The 24776-nt window shown below is 42.8% G+C and overlaps 1 protein-coding gene across 9 annotated transcripts in view; it reads right to left on the reverse strand.

The window, feature by feature from the left end:
- Positions 1–24776, reverse strand: part of ptprk (protein tyrosine phosphatase receptor type K) — a 115339-nt gene that overhangs the window by 69536 nt on the left and 21027 nt on the right. The gene's annotated exons all lie outside the window — the stretch shown is intronic.

Below are 24776 nucleotides of genomic sequence, written 5' to 3' on the forward strand. Positions count from 1 at the left end.
AAATTCAATTCAGTCTTAAAAGAGAATAAATATGTAGTTGAAAGTACAAAAAATGAACAACAGAGCCAATTTCTAGTGTTTGGTCAAGAATGTTTCAGAAACCTCTAAATGATCATGTTCTCAGATGTCTTGTTTTGTCCACAATCCAAAATTATTCAGTTTTAATGATTTTTTTGCTTCACATGGAGCAAAGAACACAGAAAATACTCACACTTGAGAAGCTGAAAAACCAGAAAGCATGTTTTAATTATTAAAAGAAACTCTAAAACCTCTTTTTTTAGTCCAATACAATAATTTTAGACCATGAACTACGAAGCTGTTAACAACATATTTCAAAGACACAACTGTGTAACAAATTATACTATTCTCCCCAAAAAGAAGAAATAAACAGCCCAAACGTGACTCAGCTCAAATGCTATTGCTGACTTTTATTTAGATTATTCTCCGTTCGATATCCGATCCAGTGATTAAGACCAGTATTGGACCAATACTGAATGAAATATAGATTGCTACCACTGCTAATGCTAGCTGCTAATGCTAACGGAAAACCTTAGAGATCAGAATTAGCAAAAAAACAGAAACACAAATAACAAGGAACGTCCACAACATTGTTTCTGGTGTTATTTTCTGGGAATTGTGGTAGCCTACTAAGAAAATACACTAAAAAAAAGAAGATAAACAGTATGGACAACTCACAGCTACCAGCACTGCAGCAACATAAATCTTCCCGCGTACAGTTAGTGACGCAGCGCTGCTACGTTTGTCCCGGAGCGGGCTGTGGCGGCTGTGATGGAGAACAGGACGACAGGGGCCCTCAGATACCCTGCTGATCTGTGCTCCTGCCACAGAGGGACACCAGGAGGTGACAGCCACCACCGGAGGAGAAACAAGTTAACATCAAACTAAGTGACTGTCTTCGGCTGCCGGCTGCACGGCTGGTCCGTGACTCACGGCCTCGGAGACGCACTGGTTCACATCCCTCTTGGCATCGTTCGGGAGAAAAAACAAACAAAGTGCAATTCATTTCCCTCCCATTCAATTCAATTAAGTCTCTGTCATAGAAAGTTAACCTGACGTGACGTGTGGAGGACACGGAGGAAATCACAACTTGAAATTCTTCCACTGCTTTGTTCACTATTATTATACAATAAACTGAATTCTGACACACACACACACACACACACACACACACACACACACACACACACACACACACACACACACACACACACACACACACACACACACACACACACACACACACACACACACACACACACACACACACACACACACACACACACACACACACACACACACACACACTGAAATTCAGCGGATGTCGAGCAAATGTTTGTGTGTGTCTCTGTAAAACTCCATGACTTCCTGTCTCCCACAGTGTGTGTGTCAGTTTACATCTTGCTGTTAGGTAGGTCTCTCTGCACGGGTTAAAAGCATGTGGAGTAAGTCTGCTTTATAATAATGTACAGCATCTATAGGACAAAGACTAGCATGCTGACATACAGTATTTTCTATGTCACCATATAGAGTTTGCAGTCAATATTTGACTTTTTGAAAGTCTGTGGTTGTGTTTTAAATGCAAAACACCTCCTTCACATGTAGTAGTTAATTTCCAGGGTATAAAAAGCTGACGATACATTTCATATTAAAGTCCAGGGGTGATAATATGAGATTTTGCAATGTTTTGGTGATCTATAGCAATAGTGTTTTTTTAAGAAAAGCTTTCATAGTCAATATAGCAAATAAACAATATACAGTTTTCTGTGTCCAAAGAGATGAGAGGGAGAAATTAGTCAAGTGACTCAAGGACAGTATAATTCCATGAAATTACAACTTATAATTACTTTATTTCACCCCTGTTACACCAAAAACCTTTTAAGAGTTCACCGTTTATTGGCTTACAGGAGGAGAAAAAACTAGAGCTGGGCAATATGGGATACTTTTTTTACATGATTTGAGATGTATATATATATATATATATATATAGAAGTGTCATCAAGTGACTTTTTTTTACATGCAAATCTGTCGAGTACATGCGTTTATTAATCAATATATTTAATTTAGTATTTCACACATGTATTCAATATAATAAACATGATTATCAATGCAACAGCCTTCAAAACCAGAATCCAAAAACCCGACCACGATATTCTTGTCTTGTCACAGTATAGATAGAATATCGATTTATTGCCAAAAACACCTTTTTACTACACAAAGTGACCTGCTCGCTGTTCGCAAAGCAAGTTAACGGTGTGTGCAATTTCAAATTCATGTTTCTCTTTATGGACGAGAAATCAAACAGTAATCCTTTTAGTTTTAATTATGACGTGTGTGATGAGACTGTGATTGCCGTTTTTAGCCTGCTTGATTTGACCTCTTTAACAGAGAGAGGAGGAGGAGGAGGAGGAGGAGGAAAGGGAATTTACGCATAATTACGTGAACAGAACCTCGGCTTTAATTGAAGCTGCCATTATGAAGGCTGTAGCCACGTGGCGTAAAACACTGCCACTGCTTTCCTGTCTGCGATAGGTTTTACGACCTAGTCTGCAAGTGTTGGTTTAATCACAAACACACACTCTCTCCTGGTGGGTTGTGGAAACAGCCGCATGTAAAGCAGCTCTGTAGACGTCTTTGTGCGTGAGTCAACTGAGTCTCGTTGTTGTTGTTGACTCTCGACAGGCTCAGTAAGTATAGTTAGTTAGTGTCAGTCCTGTCCGGTTAATACATTATGAGGAAAAAAACAAACACAAAATTGAACGAATATGAGCTTCAACATCCATAATTTGTAAGTTATTTTCAATTAGTGTGGCCACATTCCTATAAAAAGTTTCTCAGAATTAATCGCGGCACAATAACACCAATATATTTGTAATTTTTCACGCATAAAGCCTTGTTGTTGTGCCTTGCAGAGACATTTAACCTTGGCTTACCTATTAAACCATTTGTTTGGGCTTGTTTGTGGCCTCGCCGACAGGACAGAGAACACACACACACTCGTTTCTGAGCTTTTCAAACGCAGCTTCCAACCACTGAACGCTGCACACAGTGTACAGCAAAATTAGATTTAAACCCACAGTGTTTAGCATATGAGCTGTGGGTTTTTTAACTGTGTACATACACACACACACAGCTTTCCACACAGTGATCCAATGCTGCTGCTGTAGAGGAGATATATTTTTGCCTTGGCTTTGCAGGGAATAAAAACATGTCCTTGTTTTAAGTTTTTTTTTGCTTTAGTGACTGGTTTAAAAGAGGCTTTTCACAAGTAGAGTATTCATCTCTTTTCATCTGTGCACACCTCACATAGACCTTCACTTTTATGCGATGACAAACCAAACAAAAACACGGCTCTTGTGTTCAGAGTGTGTGTGTGTGTGTATGCTGAAAGGGAAAGGGAAAGAACTGAAAACGCACAAACCTCATGCTATTCCACTCAACTTCTCATTCTAATACTTTTCTCACACATTGACAGTAAATCCTTGATGCCAATAATGACAGAAGGACATCTTGAACATTCATTGAACCTCTGCAGGAAAGAAAAGACTGCAGGATGAGCCTTGTCCTGTCCAAATGTTCTACTGACTTCTTGTCTTTCTGCGTCTGACATACTGTAAATATATTTTTTAAAGCTTTTATGCGAACTTATAAGCAAACAGCTGCTTATGTAAATAGCCAGAGGGTTCTTACATTCATCAGGAACGACGTGCAGTTTTCTCTGCCAAACCCAAGCGGAAACATTTGTCTCTTTTTCAGTGAAACGCTCCACAAATGTTCACCCACTTTATTTGTCTGCCATTACTATCACACTGCGGGTTTTGACAAATGTGGCCCACTCTAACACTTTGACATAAATGAGAGTCATAAGCAAGGATAAAGTTGTTGGACTGGAAACCGAAGTTAATGAGCTGAAAGGTGCAAGAATGCTTTAGGAAGCTGAGAGACTAATATATACATCCATGTTTTGTGTTTTTTTTTTTTAAATAATGTCAGTATTTGAAGACACGATGCACATCACATAGGGCTGCGTAACTCAGTTAATCGTTTAATAACCTTCTTAAATGTGAACATACTCTGCTTCCTTTGCTCTGTGTAACAAAGAAATCATTATGGTTTGTGGACAAAAACAAGAGATTTGAGAACGTCAATATTTTCAGGTTTGGGAAACAGTGATGCACATTTTTCTCACATTTTATGGACCAAACTACTCAATGAATCTAGAAAATAGTAGTCAGATTAATTGATTATGAATATAAATGTTTGTTTCAGCCTTCGTGTCACAGGACCATTCACAAATGGTGAAAAGTGGTGGTTAAAAATGTGACACAGGACACAATATACTGTATATCGTCAAGTCTCCACCTTGCATTATCATACATCTATCTGTTAGAATAATCGCAATTTTTATCATATCAGCCCAATATTTCTGCCCTACTCCTGATTGTAACTTTAAATAGGAATACTGCGTGTCAGTGTCTGTGTTAACCTTATATAATACGATCCAACAAATCCCTACAACAGTTTTTCAAAGTGTCTGCGTGTGTGTGTGTGTGTGTGTGTGTGTGTGTGTGTGTGTCCAGATGGGTCATTATTGCCCCTTTCCCCTCCATTCACAAGGACACGGAGAGACAGAGAGAACCCGACTGCATGCTAATCACTTCCTAATCAGCTTCTGTGATTGGCTGCCTCACTAATGAAATAATGGCGTCTCATTTACATAATAAAATAATTAGAAGAACTTGATAAAGGCTCAAGGGCAGAGAGAGGAAACCACACACACACACACACACGCAGAACACGCACTCTCACAGTGACACAGGAGAGCAGCAGTGTTTTCTGAAAGACTGTCGAATGGCATCAGACGCAACATCTGCCACTGATGCTCAAAATCATTTGGTGCATCGAACACCACCTCCTCCCCATTTGCTCCATACAAAGGAGGTGACTCAAACAAAAGTGATCTGACTGAGTTTCTGCAATCTGCAAAAGTTCTGTGTAATTTTGTCTTTTCATTCACATGAACCGCACTTTTGTCACATATGGACAAAAAGTATACAACTACTACGCAACTGTACTATCATGATGTCATAGCTCCACCTCCCCCTTGTGCTCTTGCACTTGCATTTATTGTTTCCATCTTCATTGTCATCGTCTCCTTCTTGTGTTTGTGTGAAAACGAAGCAAGCTTGCTCCAAGTCTTCTTCCCCCGTTTTGATGCATGGTCTTTTTGGCATCTAATATCGTCACACTGCGTACGGTTCTTGGTTGGAACACAAGCCTGACTGAGGGTTTTACCATTCCAAACCACGCCGTTCTGTACCAAACTGAACCGTACCATCACGGAAACAGGGCACAGGTGATGCCGTGTCAACAGAAAACTTTTTTTCAGAATGAAAAAGAAAAATATCATATCGGGGAAACTTGTGTTTCAATGTGGATAAAGGCCTGTTCACCGTTCACTCCTCGGTTATTAGCTTACATCAAGATTATTACCTGGAAAAGGAATTGTAACAAAAGCCTGCGTGATTGGTTTTTCCTCTCTCCAATGAGACTGACCTGATCTGCAGAATAGGCAGCATCAAATCAGATCTAACAGCCAAATTCTGCTCACGTTGTCGTACACGTTTAAATCAAATCAAGTTTTTGAGTTGCCTCTTCTTTCTTTTCTTTTTTTTTTCTCATCTAGAAGATTTAAGAAAATCGACGATGACAAAGAAGCTCCACTTTAGCTGATAATCAAATCTTGAGGAATCCTAAGCCAATACTTGACCTTGTGGAAACCAGTGCTCCTGCAGAGGAGACGTGCGGCCTCCAAAACTGTGAAAGTTAAAGATCTCCACGTGCTCACACCTGTCACACTGCGCGTCGCACGTCCTCTGACATTGCTCTAAGTCCTCTGCGACGCCGGAGCATCATTCATCATTAACATTAACGCAAATGTCTCATTTCTGTTCTGAGTGAAACCCGCTCTTTCATCATTTTCACAGAGTCTGGCGGGATTTAACGGGGGGGGGGGGAGAGATGCAGCAGATGTGACGGAGCACTCAAACGGCACTTGCCTCTTCCCGGATGCTCGTACGTCCTTGCATTTCACTGACGAGATGATGAGTTGATGTAAGGGGGGAAACAGCTTAAGGCGGCGGCCCCGTGAACTGTGAAATTATGATACAGCAATGTGGTTCGAGCGCAAAATATGTGAAATGCAAAAGCTCCGCGAGCAAGAAATCCAGGTACATAACATCAGATATGAGAGATATGGATGTTTACTGAGTCAAGGTGAAGTCAGTGAAACCCATGTCTGGTAATTCACTGGAACTTTTACCTCTTCTGCACTCCCCCCCCGTCCAACTTGAGTTGATATACATAAAAATCTTCCTCCCTTCTAAACTTACACAGTAGAATCCTCTTGCCTCCGTCTCTCAACCTCACGTCTGTCTAGTACAGAGCTCAGTCTCAGTCTGCGGGCAGAGATGTTATCACCAGGGACGAGATAAGACAGGATGAGACAAGGGGAAATAGAGGGAAAGAGTTGAAAGCGGCGAGAGACTGGCAGAGAAAAGAAACAGGGAAAGTAATTTTGGAGGGATCATGAAGAGGCTGTTGATTAACGATATGATACAGTAAACATTCATTCATTCAATCTTCTTTTTTTGTGCCGAGGAGAGAAGAGCAGAGAGGGGAAGAAGAAGAAGAAGCTCCGTTTTCTATCATTTTCGAGGACAATAATTACATTTGCATCATTAAAATCCAATTCCAGCCACCGGTAATCCTGTTTCCCTCTAAATCATTCCAATTTGGACAAGTCCAGTTAATAATTACATTCCCCCGACCTGGATTTGTAATCGTTCGCGGGGCTTTGTGGGAAATTTTTCTACCCATTCATCACTGTGGTGGTTTCAGTTTTTTTGGCTCCAACTGTAATAAAGGAGGCTTTGAATGAGAAGAGAGAGAAACGAGGGGGAATTAATGTAAAAAAATTATAGTCCGCAATGACTGTGTAACCAAGATTCCATTATCCTGTTTTTAACGTCGCCTTCACTTTGCTCCCCTTCACATATTAGCCATTTTTATTTTAATGTATGTGCATGTGTATCACCACTGCCCGCCGCCTCAAGGACACTAATAAAGTTGTAGTTTATCATTTACTTTGTCCCTTCTCTCTTTGCCTGTGCTTCTCTTTCTCTCCCTCTCTCTGAGAATAGGTGAAATTAGCCTGAAATGATACAAGGTGACATCAGAGAGGCTGACGAACACACACACACACACACACACACACTCTCTCGTCATGCTTCAGTGGCCACTGCAGCGCAGCGCGACGCCATCAAAGCCAAGACCCACACACACACACCTCGCCTGTTAAACATACACACAATCACACACCCAAATACACACTCTTTTTTTTTTGCATTTTTGCAACACACACACACACCACAGACACACACGCACAGCCGCACACCAACTCAGAGTGGTAGTTTAATTGGAAGTGCTGAAGGCTGAAGAATTTCTCCTTCATCTCACGGTGGTGTAATTGAATCTGAGACGAGTGTGTGTGTGTGTGTGTGTGTGTGTGTGTGTGTGTGTGTGTGTGTGTGTGTGTGTGTTCAGCTGATTCAGGAGTTTCCATTGACAGTATCAGTAAAACAGAAATGTGTGTTTTCCTTTCCCCTGTGTGAAGAGCCTTTTTGTCCTTCCATCCCTGACTATCTCACCCCTCTCTTCTCTCGGGGTTAATGCAGCCTTTTCAATTCAAATTCAACCTCAAGCAGTTTTCAAGTGCCACGCTATTTTTTTTCTCTTCAGTGAAAGCCACACACATGACCTCCATCTCTGTGTACTAGCATGTCGTTGATCGATATTTCGGAATGGAGTGGATCTGAGTTTTAAATACTTCTAAGCAGACGCACAGTTCTGCTTTTGCTTGAAAAGCCTCACGCAAATCTGACATTGTGATGAATCTGACGTTGAATGAGTTCCGGAAGTCGCACCTCTCTCTGCGACCTCTCTCTCTACATCTCTGCTTGGACAACCGCAAACAAAAAGCGACATCGGTGCACAATGAGGCATGAATGACTTACTAATGACCTTCCATCAAAGTATCACTGTCAGGCCATACAATAGGAACGGGGAACTGAGCTGTGAGGAACTGTCTTTTGACGCTACAGCCGTTTTTTTTGTCTGGTTCCGTATGGCCACCTTATCATTAAAAGGTTTCAACGTGAAAATGGAAGGCAGTGCCTCAATTTTTCCGAGGATGTTGCATCACCCTCCGTCCGAGGAGGTTATTAAATTTTCCCGTAGCCTCTGCACATTTCATATGGATAGAGAGACGTAGACTCTCGAGTGTGTTGAAGCTGAAAATTGCCTTTACTGTGGGATATTTCAACGATATTATCCAAAAACTGCAAGGCTTAATGCTGAAACCAGCAGTAACAATGATCACCTTACGTCGATATAAGCAGGAAATACACATATGTTCTTGTTTCTTTGCTTCTCCATGACAATGTTTGGCTGGAGGAGTCATTGGATGACATTGTTTTGATTGTGTCACAAAGTATAATCACAATTTAAATCAATAATGAAGATATAAAGTTTGCTTATAAGCTCTTTAGTCTCTCATTCATGTAAACGGGGAAGTTCTTCTGGAATTCCTCATGGTTGTGACAAATACTCAGTGACCCCAGTGACCTGTAGACAGTCAACATTGTGCCTCAATCCTAAATACATAACACCTCTGAGGTCATTTTTACGTTATTTTCTTGTCTGACCACAGTGATCAGTGTCAGAAGAACCTCGTTCCTGAGGAGCCGGTTAAGTCTAGGGCCGAGATTTGAACAGCGGTTGGGTTCAGGTGAGAGTGAGAGGCTAAGTCTATCGAGTGTCCTCACTAACAGCGCTGTACGAGAGCGCGTGTGTTTGTGTTTCCAGCTGTTAGCAGAGGTCAAAGCCTCCCGTAGACACTATCTTTATGACATTCGCCTCTCTCCGGTGCTCTCTCTCTCTCTCTCTCTCTCTCTCGCTCGCTCCCTCCCGCGCTACCGGTCTATCTCTCCATCATTAATCTCTATTACTATTCAAATGCTGACATTTAAAGCAACTTCACATGCTGACTGGCTGGCAGATAAGGCCGCCGAGAGAGAGAGAGGGGGGGGAGAATAGGGGGACGGGAGACGCGGTGGGGGATGATAGAGAGGTGCAGAGGAAATTGGGAAAATCCTCCTCACCTCTCCTTTACCTCCCTCCCCCACCTTCACGTCTGTGAATGAGTTCATCCATGAGCCCCACGAGGGAGTCGGATTTCGCTCGTTCTCAGGGAAGCTCAACCGACCCTCCCTTTTTGTGTGTGTACTTGTTCACCCGTTTACCTCCACCCCCACCCCCACACCCACAGCTCTGTTTACCGTCTCCCTGTCCACCCCTTTTCTTTTCCGTCTCTGTCAGCTAGCACAACGGACGTACAGTTTGATGGCGTACAGTAATGGAGACACCTCTGTGTCAAAACGGGACGGGCCAACTTTTCTCTTATTATCCGTCTGTACGAGATGAACTCAAGTGACTCTGGGCACTGGTATCTTGTAACGTCACAGAAAGCCGAGCCCATAAACCATCTGATCCTGTGTCAGTGTGTGTCATTTTGAATGAGTCAGGGGGGAGTAATTATTGAGCCCTTAGACGGTACTTGGCTCTGAACTGAGAGCACAGCTGTTTTTTTTTTTTTTCCTCTCCTTCTTTTAAGTAAAATCCCGAAACAACAAGTCTCAACTGGCTGCTTCTCGCCATCCTTCACCGCACACTTGACCTCAAAAATGCTGACTGGCTGACTCACGACAGACTCTCAGCCTGTAAAAACTTTAACCACAATGTGACTCAAAGTGGGAAAAATCCAGGGAGCCATTAATATTTTATTGGCGATCTCCTCGCCAGGAATTTTAAGATTATGTGACTGATGTGTTATTCATCATGATGTGCGTAAGCAACACGATTCCAGGGCTTTCACTGTACACGCTCAAGGTCTGATTCACTAGATCAATACTGGACAGAACGGGGTCAAAGTAATTGCTGTACCCCAGTCGCACTGGTCAAAAAATCCACTTTTTGACCCACTTGGGAAAGTGTTTAATCGACATCCACACCTGAATCAAATGAACACGGCGCGTGCAGGTGTCCACCGGCTGCAGCTTTGATCGGAATTTGTGGGAAAGCGAGACGGAACATGCTGAATTCTTTTACTTCCCTTTCCTTCCTTATCAGTCCAACAATGCCAGGAATGTGAGTAACACTACTTTGTGACATTGTGGTAGAAAGTAAAATACAGGTGTGTTGTTTTGTGTGCGGTTGCACTCATGACGTCACAATTCACACATACAGTAGGGGGTGAAAAACAGCACCACAGGGCAGAACAACCACTAGCGATTGCGGTAATGGTGTTTATCGCCCTGTTTAGCAGGTTGACTCAGGTTCAAAATTCTAATTTTAGTCAGAAAGAGCCTCAGGCGGGCGGTGAGCAACGCCTGCACCTGAACGCACTGACCCCTTAATACCAATAATGCTTCTTTACAGTGTTGATGGATAACTAGGATAAAAAAAAAAACCCTGCTACATCCATTGTCGAGGATTTGAATGGGCCAATCACAGCACAGACAGGCGGTACTTTGCTCCTGCGCCAATCACGGTACAGCTGAGGGTTTGGACTCAAAAGCAGGTCTGGTGTGGCCGAGATAAGAGCAGAACAAACACACATTAAGCGCTAACCCCCACAGATGTGCACACACACGGACAGACACACAAGGGAAGTGAGGCCAGATGGAGAACAGAGGGAAGAGGTGAAATTAGGGAAAACAAAAAGGCAAGAAGATTGAAAGTGAGAATATGGGTGGCAGAAGCGGGGAAGAGGCAAGTACAGTGTGAGACTGAGGAAGAGGAGGAATCCCAAAAAAAAATCCCATTTGAGAACCTATAAGAAGGTTAAATGTGAAGAAGGTGGCTTAGCAAGTCAGCACAGCGGCACTGAACTGCCTAGATGACTTGTCCAATTGTCCAGCAAGCTGGTTCAAAGGCTGACTGGCGGGTTTGGATTTAGTCTATCCCGTGTTTGTGCAGCAGAAGCACTTCAGTTGTTCAGCTTGTCAGACAAAAAAGCAGCTCTCCATAAAGGCACACAAAGAGGAACCTGAAACAGCACTAACGCTGAAGAGACGCTGAGCGGAGACAGATAAAGGCATAAACACACATTAAAAAACATAAAATATATAACTTCAAAGAAGAAAAGGCACCCGAAAATAACAATTGCCAAAAAAAAAGTAAAAAAGAAATGTTTTTGCAGGACTTCTTAAACCAATAAAAATCAAACATGAAAAAAAAATATCAGAGGAAGAGGAAGAAAAAGGAAAATGTGTCAAAGGAGCTCTTTTATCTGTGGTTGTGACACAGTTCTGTCGAACAACAAAAAGATACCTAATGATAGCATTTACTGTCCTGGAGGAAATTTACTTTTCACAGAAGAAGGGGCCGCAATACACAGCAGTGGAAATCATAGAGACCCAAACAAAGGGAATAGCACACATGAGGGAATAACACACTTGCAGGCGAGACAACAACCAAAGCTCCCACTTCTGAGGCCGTCTGCAGAGCTAAACATACATAACGCATCTATTGTTTCCTGTCAGTGTCGTACTGAGCGTCAGCAACGACAACAACGGTAGGAAAAGCGAAGAAGAGTACAGGTGTGATGTCAAAACCATGTATGTATAAACTACATTAAACTATATTTACAGCCGCATGAACACCAGCATGTCTGTTTACACTTGTAAAGACAGGTGTGTATGTTATTTCCGTGGTTCTCCTTTAACACTGGCTTTAACATCCGGTTAGTTGCTGAACATCTGGGCACAGCAGACAGATGTTTACATGGCGTTTTTAAACAAAAACTGCAGCTAAACTAAACTCATTACCGCATCTATAAAGCAAACAGTAACGCTAACCCAAACTAATCACAGTATACGTTCAACATTGGATTGCAAACACACTCCCCAAGCTTTCATTTGGAGCTAGCGCCGAACATTATGTTGACATGTTAGAGACTTCTCTTTAAGCTAATGTTATTGGTTTTCTGGTTCATCTATGACCTTCAGTGCTTGCTGTCATTGTTTAGATAATGTGGCTAAACTGTTTGCTCTCTTCACGTTCAGCAAACCACACAATTGCCTGGGGCTCCAAGTGAAGAGGTCTCTATTACGCAGAATTTTTAAAAGTGCAACAACTGGAGCTGGGTTAAGAAATCTTCCAATTCACATCATTTGAAACGTCCAATATCAAATCAATGTTAGACTTTGAGTAAAATCTCCTGTATCGTCTGCACAAACTTTGTGAGACGACATGTTGATATTCTTCTGCGACAGCACGCTGTTTTGCAGCATGAGCTCAGCGAAAATCTCTTTCTTAAAAAAAACAAAAGCAATCCAAAACCATGTTGGAAAACCCAGTGCCACTAGCATCCTGCATTTCAATTCACTGAGCCACCAAAGTCTCTTTAAAGGACCTTCTATGAGATTATCCTGAGATAATGTTCTTGTCCCGAGTTAAACTTCCCGGTTTAAACCTTTGACCCGCCTGCACGTACTTGTAACGACACGAAGAAGCAACATTTCCTCGTTCCCAGTTCTCCACAGGACGGCTGTTTCTATACTCACTGAATAATATGGCGAGATCAGCAAAACTTGGTTAGTTAACACTAAGCAGCCGTGCATAAAGGCTGGAACTTTAATGTCCCTGAGAGACATGTGAAGCTCTGACTTCAATTTGTTTAGCAGTCCATGCCTGTGGAGAGGTGCGCTGGAAGGGAAACGAGTCTTCATCTGCTCATGTCATCATACTGTACATCACAATCATCCCAGAAACCTGAGCTTTCCCTCGGTGTGCATGTAGCACCTCATGTTTTAATCACAGCGGCTAGTTCTTTCTTCCAAGTACAGCAAATGGGAAACGGCAAGGAATGTGAACACACGACTACTTTCTCCTCCTTCAGACAAAAGCGGCCTGCAGACTGGAAACAGCACATGCTGCAGCGAGGGCATGGATATTTGTGTGTGTGTGTGTGTGTGTGTACACACCTCCAGCTGTAAAATTAGAGAAAAACACAAGGGAAAAAATAAGAAAGACAGGGCCACCAAGACCTCCACTCTTTCTCCCTCCAGGTCCTCGATGTGTGTGTGTGGCAAATGAGTTTTGGGAGTTGATGTCTCTTTACGACAGCTGTAACAGGCCCGAGGACAGCTGTTATTACACTTTACAACAGGGAAATACTTTATATGAACGCGTGTGTCACAGAGAGACTGACGAGGTGTGCGAGCGTCAAAGACAGAAATGGAGAAACATTGTCGCCCCGTGTTCGCACGCGTGTGTGTGTCCTCGAGTGAATTCAATGGTAAGGAAAATTCAAGATGTTCGAGAGGGTCGTCGTTTGGGGAAATGTTAATTCTCCTTCGTCTCGTTATACAAACGATCATGTTTCTCTTTCAGAATGTGTGACTTGGAGCTAAGGAGTGGCTGATGGGAGGGAGAGGCCACTTACCTACAGGGGAGTGGGAGTGGTCTCCTGACAGGAACAGTATGTGTGTGTATGTGTGTGTGTGTAACCATTGTTAAATGGTAAAGCTGAGAAGGAAATGAGTGGAACCAGTTTCTGACTCACATTCAGGTTACAGAGGACTGCCTCGGGCACACGCACACGCACTCTTAGACACCAGACACCATTGTTAAACGTGTCCATTCCCCTTGTGTCATTAGCTCTGTCTACACATATTGAGGTCAACAGACAAAAATATGGGCCACTTTTGGCTTAGTGGTCAGAGACATGGCCGCAGGGTTGCTGGTTAAAATCCCCACACACTCACACACACACATCATAATCACTGGCTCCATCTCAAGTGTTGAGTACCAAGCACTTGTGAGCAGTACTGAGTGAACTGTGGGTCACTAGAATGGTGTCAGCCTCTGAGGTCCTGCCTGTGTGTCAGATGAATGTTAGTATTCTATATTCTGTAATAGTAATAAGTAAAGTAAGGGAATAAAACATTGTTGCGTTCAAAACAGTAAGAAAAGGGTTAGTACTGTGCAAACGTGTTGTTGCTTCCTGGTTCACGATTATTGCTATTTAACGTGCAAATAGGTCACTTATTTTTTGTGAATGAGTGACTCCTTGCTCAGTCTTCACTGGAGTAGCTGTGTCTGGTGAAAAGTTGACAGTTTTTTTTAAAGAAAACTGACTGAAAACAGTTCCAGAAATCCCCTTATTCCTTCGTTGATTGGTCACATTCCCTGTCACTGCCTAAAGCCACAGCCGACCCCCCCCCACCAAAAACAAACACTGTATTTTTCCAGAAACAATGGCGCCGGGTTGGGATCATGTGCAAGGCCAAGTGGGTAGACGATGCACTTGTGTTTTTGTAAGAGTAGAACAGATATGATCCCTGTTTACTGCAGCTGACAGTAAACACCGACTCTTATAAGCAGCAAAATGTTTCCTGACCTTGTCGGCGAGTGTGAGCGTTGATTTAGGAACAATGATGCATGAATGTGACACTTTCTGGAAGTGTTTCTTGGAAATGTCAAAAAAACAAAACAAAAATGTGTGCGTGTGCCCGTCCTTGACGCTGCTCCGTGCACGGCAAGGTCTGTGTTAAAGATTTGTGTTTGGTGACTGTTTCCCTAAGTCGTGACAACACCGCTGTTCATTTAAACGGACAACTTACACAAGAAGTGTTGGTTTAGTGTTTATTTTGGATATTTAAAGCCAATTTCACCATGAAATTAGCAGGTGTATGCAGAGTTTTATTTTCAAAAAATTGGTTATTAACACTATTCCCTTTGCAAGTGTCTTCCCTGTGGTGTTTTTTTTTTCACCCCTGCATGAAATGTGGCATCACAGATACACGAAAAAAACAAAATGAGTCGGAGGGAGAAGAAAACAATAATGACAAAACAATGAAGCTCAGTGACAACATTACATTTGCTCCTATTTTTATCGCTAACCCTCTTTTGTTCAAACTCAAACTGTGAGTGAAAAGATTTTAAGGTGCTAATAAAATGAAGTAAAGTGAAATTATTAAAAATATGGCGTGTTAGATAGAAACATTCATGGACAACAGCTATGCTAACAGCTGGAAGACAAATGTGTGTCTTGGCTCTGACGTCGCTGCCAAAACTAAAGCAGAGAAAAGGAGACATTTTCTGTTTCCCACTGATGCAGATCGGAGACAAAAGCTGCTAAAAACCTGTGTACATAGCAGAGTCATTTGACCCAGGAGTTAATACAGACTTAATACATTTCCACTGTGGGAATGGGTTATTTCATTACAGGATAACTTGTGGTGCATTTGAAGACATTGCCGCCTTCTTTGCATTTGAGTTACATACTCTCCTCTCATCACATGGTAACACTGTCTGCGTACTATGCACCGATACTTGCGTATCCGAGTTTATAGTTGTTGTTGTGTTTCAAATGTTAGTTTGAGCTAAATTGTTTCTGTTTCTGTGAGATCCCAAATCCCTGGATTCTCCGCCCTGAAATTGTTTGATTAAACGCAAAGTGTGTGGTCCCGCGTCTGGACTGGATCGCCTCGTCTGTGCTTTCTCAGGATCAAAACGTCGAAAGGCGGCCACATAGTTTGTTGTTGTGTCTGTGCGTGGGCTCCCACGTTTTTAATAATAAATTAAGTCTTAAGATTAGAAAATCCTCTAGTGTGGGGCAGACTTAAGTGTATAGTCGAAAGAAATGCCAAGATAAACAAAACACTTCCTTAGGGATTGTTGCCAAGTAGCTGACCCTAAAATGTCCATTTCATGAGCAACGTGTGTGTGTGTGTGTGTGTGTGTGTGTGTGTGTGTGTGTGTGTGTGTGTGTGTGTGTGTGTGTGTGCGTGCACAGTGTGAGAGGCTGTGGCCTATTGCTCCAGGGCTTAAGACTCAAACATGGACCTGCACTGCGACGCTGGACCATTTAATGTCAAAGTCATGGGAACAGAAACAGAGGAGAACCTCACTGAAGTACACACGGACGACCGTGACCCAAGATCTGGACACGAACGCAGCACGACGAAACCCTCGCACACAAATATTACCACGCAGTTCAATACATGTCCTGTTTCGTCCTCCGGCGAAAAAAATTACCAGAGAAATCAGGTGGGAACATTTACTGCGACAAATCTGACCTTGATTGAAAAATCACTGTCAAGGGAGCAATAACTTGATGTTGAATTTAATTTACTGACCTTTCTAGATAAATGTAAATTCTAGCACATTCTCCTCTGGGAAGATCAGAGGTGAAGGCATTTTGACGCCGACACTGAGCGTTTTGTCTGCAGCCGGTGAACGATGATTGTTTTACTGTGGGACGCATCAGCAGTGCAAACATTTATTTCTTTTTTTGGGCTTAAAATATGGTGAAATTTGTCCGGGAGGACGTGCAGTTAAAAGAGTATTAATCATGAAAGCAAGCACTGATCACCAAAACAAATGATAAGATTCATTGTGTGGAAAGAAAGAAAAAAACTCAACTCTCGCAGACGCATCGTCAAATTAACAAATGGATTCATGAGCAGTTTGTCAATTACAGTAAATTGATTCAATTTAATTACTTAACAAGTCCGTTCTGTTGTTGCACTGGCTGCAGTCTCCCACAATTGATTTGTGTTTCTCGGGGCTGATTAATGAAACGTCGCGATTAAACCCATGACTTAAAAAATGTGAATAGCGGCGAAAACTACGGCTGAACGTGAAACTTTTAAAGTTTTCACAGTGAAGTGAATGTGTGAAAAGGCCGTGATTGGGTTTAAACACCTACAACATTTAGTGGTGGTTTATGTGCAGTAAGTTTAACTGACGCTGTCGTTGCTATTTCCTCACTGAGGTCGTACACTTAATCAAATCCTGGTGAGATTACGCACCAACTGACTTTAAATGTGGACGTGTGTACACTGTAACACCATTATTTATTATTGCACGATATTATCGCCACGATATTGGCATCAGCAGATATTGGCTTTAAAATGTAAGATCAGTTATCGGCAAACAAGATAGACAACAGCAGGCTGAAAAAGTTGCTGCCTCCTACACTTTTATATCTATTTATTTTGCACAATGAAGATATTTTGTATCCACATCTGCTGTGACATGAGCATGAAAAATAATTAAAATTAATTAAATTAATTTCACTACAGTAGAGACTCAATGACGTGTGCAGTCGGGCAAAAGGAAAAGACGTAAAAATGTATCGGCATATGGGCAAAAAGTCCAATATCGTGCATTAGAAAGTAAACAGAAAATGACTGAAAAAGATGGAAAAGGCTAGTTAAAATTAGTATTTTTTCCACATGTTCTATTCCAATTAAAACTACATATTCACGTGGTTAAGTTCCTTGCATTAGAGATGCAAAAATATTGTTCATAAATTGCTGTTTTAAAAAACACACACACACAGTTCAGGCCAAGTCACAGCTCACGAGCTGTTTATAACCGTCCTCACGAGGGCTGTCCTCCGTCGTCTGAACTTTCCCACAGCACTGTCCTCTCTGTCCTCTCTGTCCTTTGAGTCTCTGTCACACACAAGCTGTCACGTCTTTGTTTTGTGTCCATGCACATGCATCCACAGGCTTTTTTTTTTTTTTCTGTTCCCATTGTGGCTCGTATGTCTCGGTGTGTGCCAAGTAATTAACGCTGTTTGTGTTTGCTCTGCGACAGTTCGGAACCTTGATAATGGGAAAAACAAGTACGGGCCGGCCGCATTTTCATTTACTTCATCTATTTAACCGTGTCTGTCTTTCCTTCCATCCTTCCTTCCTCGTCCTCCTCTAGATCACTCATTCATCCCTGTACCACCTCCTCCTCCTCCTCCTCTAACTCTATGTCAGTGCCATCGTTCATGGCGGTCAGGCAGAAAACGCTGGTTTCTCTCTGGTTTGTCGTACAAGGAAACCATTGGCTGTTGCACAACGACGCAACAATCACGGCTCTGTTTGGTTGTTGACTTGTGTCTAGAACTCTCTCTCTCTCTGTGTCTTACACACACACACACTTATACAGAAGTCTTATTGAGGACATGATGCATTCCTAAGCACCTGACCATAACTAAATGTTCACACTTAACCTAACACTAACCCTAAAACAAAGTCTTCACCCTCACAAAGCTCTTTAAAGTTGTGAGGAGCGGCCAAAATGTCCTCACAGCTGACTACAGACATGTAGACATGCACAGCTCATCTTTATCCTAACCTTTACCATAACCAGTTAATGTCTAATCCTGACCTTAACCTCACCACAATTCAAATCTGAGCCCTATACTTGACCTTAGTTTCCTAGAAATGCGGTTCTGCCTCATTAGGGACCCAGTTCCAGTCTCCATGAGGACTGATGGTCCTGACAAGGTCAGTGTTTATGCCTAGAAAGGGTCCTAACAAACACAAGAGTACACACATACACACACACACACTCACTCTTCAGAGTGCAGCCTTTTTCTTGCTCATGTTAATGTAACTAATCAAAGTGGACAAGGGGCTTTGTAATGCTGAGAGTGAGTGAGATACAGAGAGAGAGAGAGAGAGGGATCATCTCCTTTAAATGTCCACTTCTCTCTGCCTCCTGTCCTCCAGGCAAAGGGGGGAGGGAGACAGGGACGACAAAGAGGAGACGGGGAAACTGATAGTAACACGGACAGAGAAGAGAGAAGAAGAGAGAGGGAATTTATGGATGTGATGAAAGAGAAGACGACACCAGTTTCCCCACTTTACCGGCATTAAAGGCCCACTGTGACCTCGACGTGGGATTGTTTTTGTGATCAAAACATTTTCCTCTCAGAACAAACAAATATCAGGAGGACGTCAATAAAAAAAAAACTCCTGAGATGGACTGTGATTTTCCCACATCTCTCCGTGCGCGCACACACGCACACACACACACACACACACACACAAAAACCCTCAACCAGCTGAACCAATACGGCTCCGTCCTTTGATTTACAACTGATGGGTGAAACATTACAGATGCTGCTTTCAGAAGTTGAGCCATTACAACAGATGCAGTTTGAGGAAAGTTACACACCGACACGCACACACACAGATTTACAGAATAACTGGACCGTGGAGCGTTCCTGGCAGGTGAGCTGCACCAATCTGGCTGCTGGGTTTTTTTTTTGGACAGCATCTCTTTGTCATGGCTGCTGCTTCAATAGGAAAAAGATGCAAGCACTGTGCAATATGTATATTTGAGTGTGTTGTTGTTGTGTGTTATTATACGCCACACTCACTGGAGCAGAAGTCCGTACCGGAGGCCTAAAATGTGCATTTATACGTGTGTGTGTGTGTGTGTGTCAGATGCCAGGGGCGCGTAAAATCCATTCAAACAAACAACTTGAAGTGTATGGAACAGCTTTCTTGGACCGAATAAGTAGCCATGGGAAATGTGAAGTCAGAGTGTGTGTGAGTGTGTGTGTGAGTGTGTGTGTTTGGCCGGAGGCAGTAAGTCGAGAGTGTGTGAGGAGTGGATAGCTTCATGCCTGGACGGACATGAAAGGTAGGAAGAGAGAGAGCATTCCCCCCCCCCCACCCCCACCACCACCACCACACACACACACACATAGACGGGGGAGGATCCTTATTTCCATAGTGTTCATGTATGATTGCGTGAACAAACAGCAAACGACTCTTTTTCAGTGCGAGTCCAGAGAGATACTGACGTACAAACACACACATCATCATCGCACATGAACACGTCTTCACACGACTCGAAAAGTGGGTTTTGAGTGACGGGAGAGAATTATTTATACGTAAATGTTTTCAGTTTTTTTCGGTCATTTGCGACAGGTAACGGCAATTTCCTTTGGTCAAATGTATATTGCATGTACACTAACAGTCCATATAAAGCCTGTGTAAATTCCACATCACTTGTGCCGGCCGGGGCGTCTTGAATCATGCGAAAGCGCACAAGAAGTGTTGAAACTCGCCCGAGTGGAAACGATTCGTCTCTGACGTCAACGTTGGTTTTTTGTTGCGACCGAAGCGTGAGAGTGGCAGTTGTTTGTGTGAATCTTAACGACATGCAGTTAAGATGCGTTTAAAGATTCTTTTAAAACGCGAATGCTGATTGTTTATCCTCAGGAATCACTTTGCATAATTGTACAACGATGAAAAATGCAATTTACAACAATATAACATGAGTGAAGGATGACTTTTTCTTTGTGAATGATTTTATGATTCAGTGACGGTTTCACCGTCACTGAATGGGTGGATTTAAAAGATTTTTGTGGCTTGTTACTGCAACACTGTCTTAACTTTGTATTTAAAGTAGTATACGCAGGACAGTGTCGGCGTGTATCTCCTCGCTCTGATCTTTGGAATATTAAATGAGTAAATCTTTCTGTTACAGCAGAAAGGCTGAATGGAGTACATTCCTCTATATGGACTGGGGCTGATTTCATTATAGATAAATCACATTCATCTATTCAATCTCTCCCTCTTTTTTATGTATGTAAATATATCTGGCGGTCCCGTTCCATTTCTCTCCCTCCCTCTCGTCCCGTCTTGTGTCGTTGTTGTTTTCCTCGAGTCTCGCTTCCTTTCTCTTTCGCTCTTTTTCTTGTCTTTCCCAATTTCTGTCAATTTCTCTGCATCAGTTTAATCAGTGTAATATAATAAGAACGCAGAGTAAAAGAAGAGGAGAGGAGAGGAGAGGAGAGGAAGAGCTGCATTAAAAAGCTGAGTCCACCAGAGCAGTCACAACAAATTCATCTCTCTCTCCTTCTATTCTTTCCCTTCCCCTCTCTCCCTCTGACACAAGCTGGCCTCAGTAATACAATAAAGGACTTGGCTCAGCTCTGTGTGTGTCTGTGTGTGTGTGCGTGTGTGTGTGTGTGTGTGTGTGTGTGTGTGTGTAAGGTAGACGACACCTCTTACTCCCTACTCTCTGTCTCATCATTGCAGCTGTTCCACAGAGGTGTGTTTCAATATATCACCCTGTCACACACACACACACACATGCGCACGGTCCCTGCTTAATAAGCGCTATTCAGAGCTCGTGGGTTTTACAGAAGCTGAAACTGCACTCCTGTACAAAACTGGAGCCTCTTTCCCTTCTTCGGTCCTTCTTCATTTCTTTCTCTTTCTTCTCTCTCCGTCCCCTCTACCCTTCTAATCTTCTGCCCTTTGTTTCCACTTGTATTCCTTTTTTCCCCTGCACCACCGATTTCTTCTCGCTCCCTCGTCCTTTGCGTCTTTGCCTCCTTCTTCAGACAAAGCGAAACATTCATGTGAGCGACGTGGAGGAAGTCGGCGCTAAAAGACTGAGACAGACCGCGGCTTCGTCAGCGAGTGGCGGCAGAAATGAGTGGAAACGATGACACTCAAAGAGCGTAATTGAAAAATGAGTGTCTGAACTCACAAAGCCGACACAATCTTGCTGAGCGGCTCAAATGACGTTGTTTGAACTTTTGTGATTGTACATTATTAGTGTCAATCATGTTTCAAATAAAAAGTGCAGCTTTTCTGAGTTTTACACGATTTTAAATGAACGTCTTCGTGTATTTGGCTTGTTTGTCAGATAAAAATGAGAGAGAATTTGGACGTTTTTTTTAAGCCTTGTATATGAAATTACAACATTGTTTTCCATCATTTCCTTTGCTTTGAACGTCCTCTGCCGAGCTATCGCACGGAATATGAGCAAACTGTCACCGGTCCAACGTTTCACAGCAGGACACGCTTGAGACAGAGAGGACAGAGGAGAGAGCGAGTGGAGACGAAAGGGAACAGGAGGAGGAGAGGGGACACCTGGATGAGTCCCGAGGCTCTGCAGGGAGGAGGAGAAGGGATCAAGGAGGTCGGAGGATGGGTGGGCAGCTCCTCTCAGCTGTTGCCCGTGTGTGTGTGTGTGTGCGTGGTCCATATGTGCATCGGTGCTGGAGGAGTTGAACAGGGGGTCAGAGCAGATGGACACACACACACACACACGCACACACGCACAAAAATGGCAGATTCCACCAAATGGCATCATGTTGCCACAACTGAGCAGTTCCTCCACATGCGTGTTATTCTCCACCTACAATATTCTCTCTTTAAAGCTTTGAAATTGGAAACTGCAGGGAGTTTCTTTTCTTTTCCTGTCTAACTCAGCAAAAACACAACAGAGTGTAATCTTCTTGTTTTTGTTTTTTAATTTTATTTTGATTATTTTGGGGTATTTTTTTTTTTCTGCTCTTTGAATTAAATGGGTCCAAACTGTTCTTGTGAGCAGTGTTTGCCATTAATTAAAGAGACTGGCGGCCTGCCACGTCTAATTTGTCCCGCCACAGTTTCACAGCGAAAAGTGTTTTTTTTATAGATATATAAAATGCTATTCTCATTATAACATGAACTCTCAGAGTTTTCGTGCTGTGGCTTCATCAGTTAGTGAGTTTGAGAAACCACCGTCTTAGAATCTGCAGTTTACTATTATGGAAGACTGAGAAAACAGCAGATATTTACATAATACAAGCAGGAAACAGCATATTCTGGATAGTTTTGGAGCTCAAAGGCCAGACAGTAGATGTATAAAAAGCTTCTGTGAGATGTCATAGAGACGTGCAAACTCTTTGAAACACAGTGTTTGTTGCTTCACCTTAAACTTGGGAGCAAAAATCTTAAATGAATCAACATTTTACTGTGATAATCATCAATAATGACATCTTTGGCTCTAGCTCAAACTATACATTCACTTATATGTTAGGAACAGTTATTCATTTCCTCTGGCTCTCCAGTGAGCTTAAGGGTCAGGGTTTTTATTTGATATTTGATTTTTTTTCTAGGTAGGTGGGTACAACAAAAACAGCAGTGGGACACTGAGACGCCGTGGCAACATACCGTCTTCTGTTTTGTTGTCTTTCTGGCTTCACACAGGTGTGAGCAGTTCCTCTTGATAAACTCTCACAAACACAAACAACCACTCCCTTTCAGTCCAACCAGTGAATGAAGATTTTTTTTAGCTTCTTAAATGTTAATGTTTTCTGGTTTCTTTGCTCCATATCACAAAGAAATCTTTGTTTGTTTGTGGACAAAACAAGACTTCATCATTAGTTGTGAGCCCTTTAACCAGTTGATAAATAACTGGATTGAAGGTTGAAGTCAAAACTGGACATTATATTCAGTTGTGTTTGTAAGTTTCTGTAAAGTGGATTCTGCAAAGCTCTCACAGGCAAATTGTGTCTATTGACCCCAATCAGTCCTCTAACTCTCAACACAAGCACACAAGCACACACACACACACACACACACACACACACACACACACACACACACACACACACACACACACACACACACACACACACACACACACACACACACACACACACACACACACACACACACACACACACACACACACACACACACACACACACACACACACACACACACACCCACACACACACTCTCTCTACTTTATATACTTGGCATTCCGCTCCATTCCTCATCCTAAACTGGCACTGTGTGCGTGTGTGTGTGTGCGCGTGTGTGTCAAAGGTTAAATGACGATCATTAAGATTCATCTCTGGGTTGACTTGCAGCGAACGGTCAAACCTCCCACACCGTCTCCTCTCCTGTTCACAATCCCGTCAAGTCATCAGACCAGCTCAGATCTCTGAATTCATAACGCATGCGGTAATCGAGTGATGGAAAGATCACACCGAGCTGCTCATTTTTCCTGCCTCTCCCTTTTCTGGTCGGTTTCCCCTTAGATTCCTGGTTTGCTACGTGACACAGGCACGAGGGCCAAACAACACGCTTTCCAACTGCTGCATAAATCACTTCCTCTGCCGTTGACCGTCTTCTCCGTGGATCTGTTGTGACACGTCGCCTCAACATTTTCATAACGCCCGCCGCTCTCCACGCCCTCCAGCCTAGCCCCCCCCCCCCCCCCCCCCGGGGATGAAGAGAGGAAAAGAGGGACGAGGTGGAGAATAAAGTGATGACTGGAGTCACTTTATTTTTCACACTAAGGACGCACGACACCATAGATGCTGGTGTCGACTGATATTGGCACAACACAAGGAAAGCCTGATTGCAAATGACAAAAACGGTAGGATGCTCCCCTTTGACATTGGGTGTGGTGCCAATCTCAGCTGACATACGGCGATAGGCGAGGTCGACCCTTCACTCTCACACCTACAATCAATTTAAAGTGTCCAATTATACCAAATACTCCCCATATTGCATGTTTTTAGACTGTGGGAGGAAGTCGGCGAACCCGGAGAAAAGCCACGCACACACGGGGAGAACATGCAGAAAAAACCCTTGTTTTCCGACCGGGTCCCGAATCCGGGTTTTCTTGCTGCAAAGGCAAGAGTGCTGCTATATCTATATTATATTTATATCTACATCTGCTGTGACATGAGTATGTAGGTTCATTTTCACTACAGAAGAAACTCAATGACATCTGCATTTGGGCGCAGGGGGAAAACATACATTTCGGTATTTCATTGTGCTTAACACGCAAAAAATGACTTTTTTTCTGGCATAAACACTGATCTTGTCAGGACCAGTCGTCCTCATGGAGACCAAGAACTTCATTGCAGAGGAACTGGTTAAGTTCAGGGCTGAGATTTGCATTGCGGTTAGGTTACGGAGAGGTTTAGGCATGAACTGGTTGTGGTTAAAGTTAAGGACAAAGCTTAATTTAGGCTGGAGGTCAATGCAGAAGACGGGAGAATAGATAGTGTTCGTCGTGCAAACATGTCCGCGCGC

Source organism: Solea solea, chromosome 17, assembly GCF_958295425.1.
Source record: "Solea solea chromosome 17, fSolSol10.1, whole genome shotgun sequence".
NCBI classification, from domain to species: Eukaryota; Metazoa; Chordata; class Actinopteri; order Pleuronectiformes; family Soleidae; genus Solea; species Solea solea.